Below are 11,878 nucleotides of genomic sequence, written 5' to 3'. Positions count from 1 at the left end.
TCTTGAAGACTTTCACCTAGCATGCTAGGTAATTGTAGAGCAGCAAGGAAAGAACATTCAGGAACTTACTTTGTGAGGAGTCAAATAATCTGGAACACCTTCTGCTCGAAGTTCCTCGAGGATCTAAAAAAAGAAACATTTAGACCATGAAAGAATACAAGAGATTCCTTCCTGACCCTGCCATCTTGCAAGTTATACATAAAAGATTCTTATTAGAATCCTTTCTATAATTTTAAATTTCTTTAATAACTTCCTATACAGGGATATGAGGGACCATCTACTTATATTACTTTTTTACCAATGAAAAGAAAGGGTATATACAAAGACAATGTTCCATTGTCATAAAAAGTATTTGTGGATATTGATGATCTCCAAGGTATAACTATCAATCTCTACACTAAAATGACATTATGAATTTCAGACAAACGATTTGAAAGATATACATCATCACTACTGGATGATGAAAAAAAACAACTAATTCTTTAGGATTCATGTCACCTGTATAACAGATGTCCTATCTATTCCAGCAGAGCTGGATTCCTTGCTAGTTTTATATTTAAAAGAGCAAGGGCAACATATTCAATCTAGATTCTTATTTTCTTTGAATTGCTTGGCTGTGTACACATGGCAAAAAATGGTTGAGGTGGTTATTATGAGTTTAGGGCTACATTTTTATGGGTTCCAATGCAATTGTCCACTCCATTTGTGCTCCAAATGCACTCTCCATTTTATCTGAGTGTCACCAACTGGACTAATCTGGCCTCTTTTTACTCTTTCCCACTTCACAGAGAGTTCACTTTTCTACAGGCATTCTGAGTTGAGGTACACTGTGGATTGCCTGGAAAAAAATATGTTTTTCTCACCTTGCTCATCATACTGCATGAAACGAACAAGAGAGTGAACCCTAGGCCAACCTCCCAACCCTTAAGGCGTTACAGCCTTAAATCCCACAGGCCATAAAATATTCTCGGAATATTCCCATGGTTTGTGTCATTCTCCCCTCCCTCATGACCCAGCCACATATGGCAGCCTCGAGAAGCTAAATGAGCCTCACATGAAGGGAGTCTAAGGCAATACGGCCATGGAGAAAAGATGTGCAAACGGCAACACTAACATCGCAACAAACGGCCACGAAAGAAAGAAAGCAATACAGCTTTCTCACATGATAATACGGTCATGGAAACAAGAGAATGAGAATAGAACAAACGGCTCAAATCATATAGCAATACGGCTATAGAACTCAATTCTCCCCTTCCTTAGGAATGTCATCCAAGTCATAACCAAAACTCGGAAACACTCTCTTCACGTCATCCTCAGTTTCCCATGTAGCTTCGTCCATGGAATAACCATTCCACTGAATTAACAACTCCCTAGTTGTTTTCCGGCATGTTTTCACCAATCTTTGAGCAAGAATATTGGCTGGACCAGCCTTCTCTGCATCAATCTCTGGAACCTGGATGATGGACTGATCCACGATATCACCAGAGTGCAAACACGCTTTAAGCTTGCTCACATGGAACGTTGGATGAATCTTCGAACTAATTGGCAAGTCCAAAGTGTATGCAAGATCCCCTACACACTGTAAAATTGTCCAAGGTCCACAATACCGTGGAGACAACTTAGCACTGCCACCTCCTTTTAGAGACCATTGTGCATCCAACAGCTTAAGGAAAACCTTGTCACCAACTTTGTACTCTTGATGACGACGATGCTCATTAGCCAATCTTTTGTCTCGTTCTTGAGCTTGCCTCATGTTTAATTTTGCCAACTCAAGCTTGTCTTGCATATCCTCCAGGAAATCACAAGCATGAGGAACCCGAACCAAAGCCAAATTCAAACTCACAGGAGACCTAGGCTCATAGCCATACATTGCCATAAAAGGAGACATGCCAATAGCAGATTGATGAGTGCTATTGTGAGCAAACTGAAGTAAAGGCAAGTATTTCTCCCATACTCCCTGTCGAGTTAAGTTTCCCACAAAAGACCATAGCATATCTTCTAATAGCTGATTCATGCGCTTTGTCTGCCCATCAGATTGTGGATGCTCACCATTACTCATGCTCAATTTAGTCTCTAGTTTCTCAAAGACTGTTTGCCAAAACTTGGATGTGAACTTAGGATCCTGATCACTCACAATGTCACCCGGCAAACCATAGAGATTGAATAACCGGTCTACATACAACTGAGCAAGTTCAGAAGCTTTTATCGTTGTCTTCACAGGGAAGAAGTGAGCCATCTTCGTCAAACAATCCACAACAACCCAAATAGCATCATTTCCTCAAAAGGTTTTGGGAAAACCAGTGATAAAGTCCATCAAGATGTTATCCCACTTATTCTTGGGTACACGTAAAGGATGATAGAGGCTAGCGAGCTTCTGATGATCAACTTTGACCGCCTGGTAGGTCAAACAACCATGTACATACTTCTCAACATCTGACTTCATCCCAGGCCAAAAGAAATGCCTCTTCACCAACATATACGTTCTCAATACCCCCGAATGCCCAGCACTTGGCACATCATGACACTCAACCAAAATCCTTTTGATGAGTTTATCAACACGAGGAACCACTACACGTCCCTTCTTCACCAGAATTCCATCTCGTATTTTGAATGACACAAACTTGTCACCCTTCAAATCCGTAGAGGCGTCCCTCAACAAAACCTTTGTGCGAATATCAGTGATAAAGGAGTCGAAGTCAGCAAACTCCTTAAGCTCATCCAAGAGATCGCTGGATAGCTTCATGAACGAGATAGAATTTACCATCCTGGATAACGCATTAGCCACCTTATTGTCACCTCCATGCTTGTACCGGATCTTAACAGACATTTCCTGCAGGAACTCTTGCCAATGAGCAAGACGGCCTCGAAGATCTTTTTGGTGACTGAAATATTGGAGAGATTGATGGTCTGAATCCACATGGAAGTCCAATCCTTATAGATAATGTCACCATTCCTTCACAGTAGCAATCATAGCATACAACTCCTTGTCTCGAGTAGGCCAATTCCGCTGTGTGGCATCAAACTTATGGCTCATGTACGCAAGAGGATGCCCAACTTGAAGCAATATGGCCCCAAAAGCACTATCACTCACATCATTGCCTATAATTTCCACCACAGTCACCTTATTATTCATTGACCCCTTCAGAACAATTTTTGCTCTGATGTCCAGCTCTATGGCAACGAAAACAATTGCCCTCTGCCTTGTCCTTCTCTCGCTGGTCCAAATGAAGTTTCTTAGCCTCACTACCATCTTCATGCTTCAAGCCATAACAGAACAACGGCTGTTTCTTCCCTAAATATGAAGCATTGGTGAGTTGGTCATCACGTTGAGTACTCTGTAGACCATCTTGTTGACCAGAGTTGACCAAGTTGACTGACGGTTCGGGCGAAAAGATCTGAGCTTTAGTGATAGTATCAGTCAATGTTGTTGGGAAATCCTTCTTGACCTTTTGCTGCACATCCACCGAGCTCAATCCTTTGATGAAACATTGCACCTTTAGCAGCTCATTATAGGTGCTTGTGAGACTAAGGCAAAGATCATGGAACTTGCGGGCATATGCATCCAAAGACAAAGTCCCCTGCCGGATCTTTAACAATTGATTCACAAGATCAACCTCTTCAAACTTCTTGACAAACGAAGCGTGGAAAACTTTTGTCAAATCAGTCTAAGAAGTCGGCTTCGGATTAGCTTTGATGTAGTTCTTCCACCACGAAGACGCATGGCCCATAAGCTTCGTCACAAAGAAATCTATCTTCACCTTATCCTCACAAGGATTGTGAGACCAACAACTTTCACACAATTCCAACCAAGAATCAACCTCTTGACTATCACAAACATCCGGTGATCATTTCCATTCCACGATACTATAATCCTTGGCATGCTTGACGTACCAAAGGTAATCACGGACATAAGATTGATTCAACCCTTGAGGGTTCATGCGAAGCAAGGAATCCTTAATGAGATTGATGGAATCCTTAACCTCCTTTATGTCGCTTTGAACCTTAGAAATCTGGCGTCCCTGCTGCACAACGACATCATCAAGAGTCTCTTCCGCATCGTCATGGCTATCATCACTAACGCAATACTCCTCATCAGGATCAATATCTTGCTCACTTGCCATCCCTAAAAGAACGTGCTGCTCCAATACCAATGAAACAAACAAGAGAGCGAACCCTAGGCCAAACTCCCAACCCTTAAGGCGTTACAGCCTTAAATCCCACAGGCCATGGAATATTCTCAGAATATTGCCATGGTTCGTGTCACTGCAGCCTCTAGAGGTCTGTTATTGCTCTCTTTGCTCTATAGGTGACAAGCCAATCGATCAATCGCGATGGTGTAGTTTGGTGAGAATGTGCCGACCAATCTCATCAGATTGAGGTCGATTCCACACTTGCATCTAGATTCTTGTCGCTCTCACTTGAATTCAGGAAGTAAGTGCAGCTAGATCTTGTCGAGGCACTCAATTTGGTAAGCAGTTTTTGCAAAAGAATGCCTTTTGTGGTGCTAAGATTTTTTGCCAAATGCCGGGGAGGAAGCTCCTGGTTCTAGATTCCTCTTTTAAAGATGTTAGGCTCCAGTCACCATGGTCCTTCTCTTAGGGTCTACTAAAGATTGGTTCTCCCTCTAGATCCATCATGTTGAATACTCCTTCAAAATATTTTTTCCCCACTCATCAATTATGAGAATCAAACTGGGCTCCAATACCAATGTTAGGATCCTATCCCTTACACCCTAAGCCAACTGGCTAAAGGGGTGATCACTTGATTGCAAGGCCCTTTCTTTATCCTATTGTCTTGACTTGGTGCCTAACAAAAGATGAGTTGATCAGTGTTGGTTTTCCAACATTGCTTTGCATCATTTGCTAGTAAGGATAATATCAAAGGAGAATCAACGTACTGCTTTGTTGTTTCTCCAGCTCTTTAGTGGTAGTGACGATGCCACACTTACCACTAATCAAGCTCTAGCCATTCACTGAAACTGCTAGGCTGGTGATGGTCAAGAAATGCTTCTCCAAAACAGTGGAAGATTTTTTCGTCACCAGATCCCACATCCATATGAAGGATAAGGTATTTCTTTTCTCAATAAACAAATACAGTGTTGTTGTATGACAGGTTCAAAATATTTGGAGTCTTTGTGACTATAGGTACTGCATGAAGGAACTGTACAGGTACTTGAAGAAATGGAAGAAATCTATGTTCTAGATGGCTGCAATCGACCAGGAAGTTCTATCTTGAGAAGAAGGGCTCGAAGCCAAATGTGTTACTATTGGCAAGTTTGGAGTTATCCATGTTTTCTTTATCGAAGGGTCTGTATGAGGAATGATCATTAGTTTGTCTTGCATTGATTTTATTTTCATTTCTGGTGATTATAGGGGAAATTGCGTAAACAAACAAAATTCTTTCAACGTTTGCATAGCAACAGATGACATGGACAAGACAAAGCATGGGTTTACTGTGGCATATATTCTTCGAGATGCAAAAGGAGTTCTTTGCATCACACATGATCATCTCATTTCCTTTTATGAGCCATTTCTAATAGACTACAAACAAAGAAATTTGCACAATCAGCAAGTGCTTAGAGAAGATTGTAGAGTTAAGGCATTCCAAGTAAAGGTATGCTATGGATTGCCTAGAAAAATATATAAGCTTTTCCCACCTTGCTGATCATATTGCAGCCTCTGGAGGTTTGTTATCTCTTTCTCTACTCTACAGATGACAAACCAATCATGATTGAAGCTTGCTGGACTTCATGCATCAAGTCACAAGCTTTGGGCTGGGATTTATGAGATTAGACATTCTTGAGAAGTTTGAGAGGCATACAGATGTTATGGATACCATCACGAATCATCTTGGCTTGAGTAGCTATAGATTGGCTAGAAAGATGAGACTGAGTCCAAAATCGAGTCCAAGATTGACTTTGAGACCGAGTTTGAGACCAAGTCCAAGACTGAGTCTGAGATCCAAGATCAAGTCTGATACTAAGTTTGAATACTAATATAGATTGTGGGGTGAAAACCCAAAGTGATCATTTCCTATGGGAGGCATTAAAGGGTGTTCCAAAAGTATAGTATGGATAATGAGGATAAGAACCTAGTCTTGAAGGAATTCTTCAATAGTGCTTCTAAACCGAGTAGTGGCCTTGGGTGGAAATGAGCATGGATTTTGGGGGTGCAAGAGAGGCCTCTTAAGGAAGTGCTCAAGAGTAGCTCCTACTCTTGAAAGGGAAACTGACTATAGTGCTTTTGGCTCATGTGAAATGGTGCTTCATTTGAGTACCATATAACTCATTAGTCTTTGCTCCTTTTTAGGGGCTTGGGCTTTCCTTTTGGGAAGGAGTGGGGGAGTAGGAGTACCCATACCAGACTGTTTAGCCATGGTGTTTCCTTTTAGGGTCCCAAAGTAAGAGATGCACTTAAGGTTTGGGATTTAGAGGGTTTGATGATCAAGTTTTATTGTACGATAGGATGTTGAGAACTTAAAGGTTTGGTGTGCTTGACTGCTTATGCATGTGGAGAATGTAGCTAAAACTTAAGTCCAATTTAACATGGGGAGGGGGATTATGAGAGAATGTAGGAATTTTTGAATGGATGGCTAATCATCATCATACTCCCTTATTTAAACGTGCTATTGGCATATGGCATCCGGCGTCTTTTATTCCATTTTTAGAATATTATTTCTGAATATACTTATAATCTAACGGTTCAAATTCAAAAACTTGAAATAAATGGCATAGATCAAGTGCCAAAGGGGTGGCAACGCTTCAATGTGATTTTAATGACGCTCCAAATCAAGTGAAATTTTTTAGGGCGATCGGGCAGATTGGGGCAAACATGGGGCGAGAGGAGCATCGCTGCAAAAAGAGCATGGATGCTGCCATCCTCGAGGACCGGGCCTTCATCCAGAACGAGGCCAAGGAGAAAATGGGAGGAGTAAACAGGTGGCGTTCCTGTGTCACAGACATCGAGTCCCACGAGTGACTCTGGTTTCGGCTGGATGTGTTTGTGTCGAATCAAGAGCAGGTGATGGAGCGGCCACTGCTCAATCTCATGATGAAGTACGCCTACACCACGACTTGGCTGCGGGACGCTCCTGCCATGCTATAAGTTGGTACATGGAAGGTAAACTTCACTGGATTCCACTTCAGCCTCCATTGTTTGTTCTTGTAGATGGGGAAGATCTCCAAGAATTGGCTGCAATGTCTTCAAATTCCAGTGCCCTGGATTGAGTTGGCCATTGCGTACTATTCTGCTGTCAAAAGGATCATCCTATAGAGGCGAGAACTGGCTGGTTCACAAATTTTGTGATTTACAACTGTTTTACAGTTTTGGAGCCAATTGAAATATCCAGTGTTTTTAATGAGAGCTGATGCATCCCCAAACGGAGATTGTAAGGTGTTGCTGTTTTCCTGGATGGAAACTCTTCCGTCGTAGCATCCAGTTGGGACTTGGTAATACTTTTCTCTCCATCTTAGAACTTGATAAAAGATGCTAAACTTACCATGACGGTTGAATCTCTGGCAGCTATGGCAAGAGTGTCAGCGCAGGAGACAACACCAGGACAAAAATGAAGCTCTTGGCAGACATGAGGCTTGGAAGGGACAACTTTTACACTTTACTTCCATCAGTCGAGAAGAACCGATCCATCACAGTCCTGAAGAACAGCAAAGTTAGAAGACAAGAATTTAAATCTTGCAAAGCTACTCCTGTCGATGAAACAGTCGTGGAAGTGCAAGCGAAGAACTCCTGCTGGTATCGTCCTGTCCCAATCGGTGTGCTTGCTCAGAGTGTCCCTGATGATTCTCTTGGCTTGAGGACAGGATCTCGAGTAACTGTGGTAGCCATTCTTGTATCCTCCACTCTCATCATGATCCAAAACACTAGCTCAGAGACAGCAGAAGCAAAACCAAAATGTTCCCTCTCCAACTTCCCATCCTCAGGTATTGCAGCTTGGCATGTCTTCTTCCTCCTCGAATTTTCTTGGCAGTAATCGATGATCTGAAGATGAGAGTCGTTCCGTGATGAAGTGGGTCACTGATACAAGGCTCTTATAGTCCAGGTTAAGCCGTCACAAACCGTGTCTGCTGCCTCTAATGAGTGTTTCCATGCTTAAGAAATCCTTTGACATCATCCAAATCCAGGGAAGCTAGCGCTCATAGTTTGACAAAGTTGAACCTCTGCACAAGAAATAGGAAAATTCAGCCAACTAAAGAAAGGTTCTGAAAGGACATATGTCTGTAGGCCGCATTTTCTATTCCATTTCCAAGCTTTCACTTTGTTCTGTTTCTTAAGATTTTTGCTTTTTCTTCTTCTTCACGATGTTCTGCCCTTCTTTTTCTTCTTGTTTTCCTTCTTTTGGTATATGACGCTCAATGGTCAATGCTAAAAGTATAATGGGTAACGAGATATGGGTCCGACGAGCTTGCCAAGCTTCAAATCTTCATTGTCGTCCATTACTTCTTTGCTGGCTATAGGTGAATATTTATTATTAGTGCTATTATTACTTTATCTGGTGTTTGTAGGAGGACTGCCTTGGATCCCAACAGCACAGTTTCTTGCCACAACAGAGGCCATGAGTTTTCAAATCTGTAAGAGTTTAAAAAGTTTTGTAATTATAAAAGAAAAAAGTACTATACTGAACTGTACCTTGATCTTAGTGAATCAAAATAGCTTTTTCTCCTGGCTATGGAATGGGCACTTATTTTTGTTCTCTACCTACCCGCTTTATTCCTATCTTGCAGTACTATTATAGCAGAGACTCCAGCTCTGCTGGAATATAAATTGATACCAGAGCATTGATGAGCATCCTGCAGCTCAGCCAGAACTTTTTTTTTTGTCAAGGATATTTCACCTTATGATATGTTTGACTTTGCAGGTTGAGCTTGATTCCGAAGGAGCACATATGTACAATGCTGCTGTTGCTCTTCGCGACACTATGATCGAGCTTGAGGTCGCAATAGAAGGTGGAAAGGACAGCTTGTCAATGGCTGCTCAAGCAGGTGGTGAAACTGTCAAGGCACCTGGGAATCTCGTCATTAGTACACCAAACAGTTCTCTTTTCTCGTGAGCTTACATTCTTCCTTTTTTCTTCCAAAAGGTACTCCAACACTAGAGCATACAGTCAATCCAAGCTCGCAAACATCTTCCACGCCAAAGAACTGGCAATGAGATTCAAGGTATTCGTCTAATGCTTTGAAATCTCTCCCGCCTTTCTCTTTCGTCAATGCTTTCTCTTTCACTGATTAAGCCGAAGGAGTTGACATCACAGCCAACGCTGTTCATCCAGGGTTTATAATGACACCTTTGATGCGGTACACATTCTACATAATGAGTTTGTCTCTTTGCCTTGTCATTGTTTTTGGTTACTTATGGAACTTTGATCTTCATGCAGGGGTTCTCAAGTTCTTCTCCAGCTTCCTTTGGAAAAATGTGCCATAGGTAAGAAGAATTCTCCCAATAATCTGGAAGTTTTTTGTGACTAATATGTGATCGATCTCTCAGGGCGCTGCTACAACGTGATACGTGGCTTTACATCCAAGCCTCAAGGACGTCACTGGTCAATACTTCGTGGATTCCAACAAATCCAACTGTAGCGCTTATGGCAGAGATCCCGAGCTCGCTCACAAGCTATGGACCTTCTCCCAGGAGTTTATAGACAAGCATTCTCCATCCTAAAGGTAAAAGGTTGATGGTGCTAGAGAGTGAGCGAGCAAACGAGGACAACTCGGCAATGATTTGTGGATAGACTGTATTTACTCTTCTCGAAAGCTCGAGCTCGAGCTTGATCAAAAGTAAGACGCGTTGCCTACATTGCACATGACTAAAACTTTGGTTTCGAGCATGTTGTCCATCGCGTACTTGACACCCTCTCGTTGGATTCCAGAGTCTTTGATCCCACCATATGGCTGGCTATCAACGCACATGCTTGGCGAATCGTTGAGGCAAACTCCTCCAGCCTGTGAGGATCAAATAATTATCAAACAGTTGATCAATACTTTCTATATCTCAAATGCAAAGCTACCTCTATATGCTGAAATGCATAGAAGGCCTTGTTTAGATCACACGTAAAGACGCCGGCTTGGAGACTGTGATGCGTGTTGTTAGCTTCCATCACGGCTTCCTTGAAATCACTGCGTCACCACCGTTTAAGTTTAGAGAAAAACAAAGGAACTAAAGAAGAACTTCAGTGGCTAAGAAACTTTGAGAGCTGACTTGTATGAGTAGAGAAGGATCACAGGACCGAAAATCTCTTCCTTCCTTCTGTCCGTGTCAAAGGGAGCATCTTCCAGGATCATTGGCTCCATGAAAGCTCCCTTTGCTTACCACCAACTAGAAGTTTGGTGCCTGCCTTCACTGCCTCGTTCACGCTCTTCTCCACTATAGCTGCTGATGACTCGGATATCATGGGCCCAATTGACGTGTCATCTTGGTGATCTCCACCTTTGAGTTTCTTAACAGCAGCGATCAATGCATCGTTCACCTACACAACCAGCACCAAATACGTTAGATCAAAGCTCGATTTGTGAACAAAGAATATAATAGAATTTAAAGACAAGTGTCGAATACCTCACCTTTCACCTAAAGACGCTGCATGTGAATGCACAACTGGCCACTCTGATAGAATCCCTCATGGACCAACCTAGCGATTGTACCTTCCAAGTCTGGAATGAGAACTTCCACTAAGCATGGAGCATTGCCTCCCAGCTCCATAACCACCTCTAAGAGGAATCAAAGAAGTTGAAGAAAGTGAAGCTCCAATCGAAGGAAGATATAATTAAATATCATTATATTTTAGTATGAATAATTTTCTAAACCAATTTTAGTCTTAAAGATTAGCATTTTCTACAACATCGATCTTACAACTGATATAAATCCCAGCTGAAAATATGTTTCTTTTTTAATAATTTTATTTAAAAAAAGTTTTTATATTTTATGTAGATAATGGTATTATATAGTATTTAATAAATACAAAAATTTCTTACAGTTAGACAGAAGCAGTGGTTCTTGCAATATAAAATATATTTTAATTATTCATGTATATAGTATTATTTTAGATCTAATTATATAATTTTTAGTTTTATGTACAATAAAATCTAGGTTTGAAAAATCTAATTTAAAATACAAGAGAATGATGAAGTAGAGTGGATAAAATAAATTTTTTAAACAATATTTAAAAAATTAAATCTTATTATGAATATAATAATGTTATTTTTTATGTTCATTGCTAACATTTCCTACTAGATTGATTTACTGGTAGTATTGTGTAACTAATTGTAATCAATAGTGGTATACTTTCATTAACAACAATTCAATCCTAGAAAAAATCAAATACAGCTTCTTTACAAAACATAAACAAACTAAACCCATTATGAAGGAAATCCTTCAAACTTTTTCATCATAATAATTTTATTTTTATTTCCAAACTATTATAATCTAATTATTTATTTTAATCTTATATTTTACTTCAATATCTATAAAAACAATTACATGCTTTTGTTATATATGCTAAGTCCACTTATAATATAAATATATTCCCACCTTCTTCAAATATATATATAAAAATATTTTTCTCAAATGAAATTATATGATACTCCTAAAAGTTTGTATTTAGGACTTTTGAACAAGGTGTGTTATTTAGAATTTTTATTTTTTAACTCCAAGAGATGTAAATAGTGGCAAAAAAAATTAAGTGTTATAGATGGGTTTTACAAGATGACAAATATATTAAAAAAAAACTGAAAGGTGGATTTGAATGTTAATAAAAAAAATATTTAGACTATATATATTTTAGTTTAAAACCAGATAGTGGAGTATTTGAAGCAAGTAATAAAATAAAAGAGTGTTATTGTTATGAAATATAAATTAGTAATTATATTAGAAAC

This window comes from Selaginella moellendorffii, unplaced genomic scaffold (assembly GCF_000143415.4).
Source record: "Selaginella moellendorffii unplaced genomic scaffold, v1.0 SELMOscaffold_7, whole genome shotgun sequence".
Lineage (NCBI taxonomy): Eukaryota > Viridiplantae > Streptophyta > Lycopodiopsida > Selaginellales > Selaginellaceae > Selaginella > Selaginella moellendorffii.
This window is presented reverse-complemented; position numbering follows the sequence as displayed.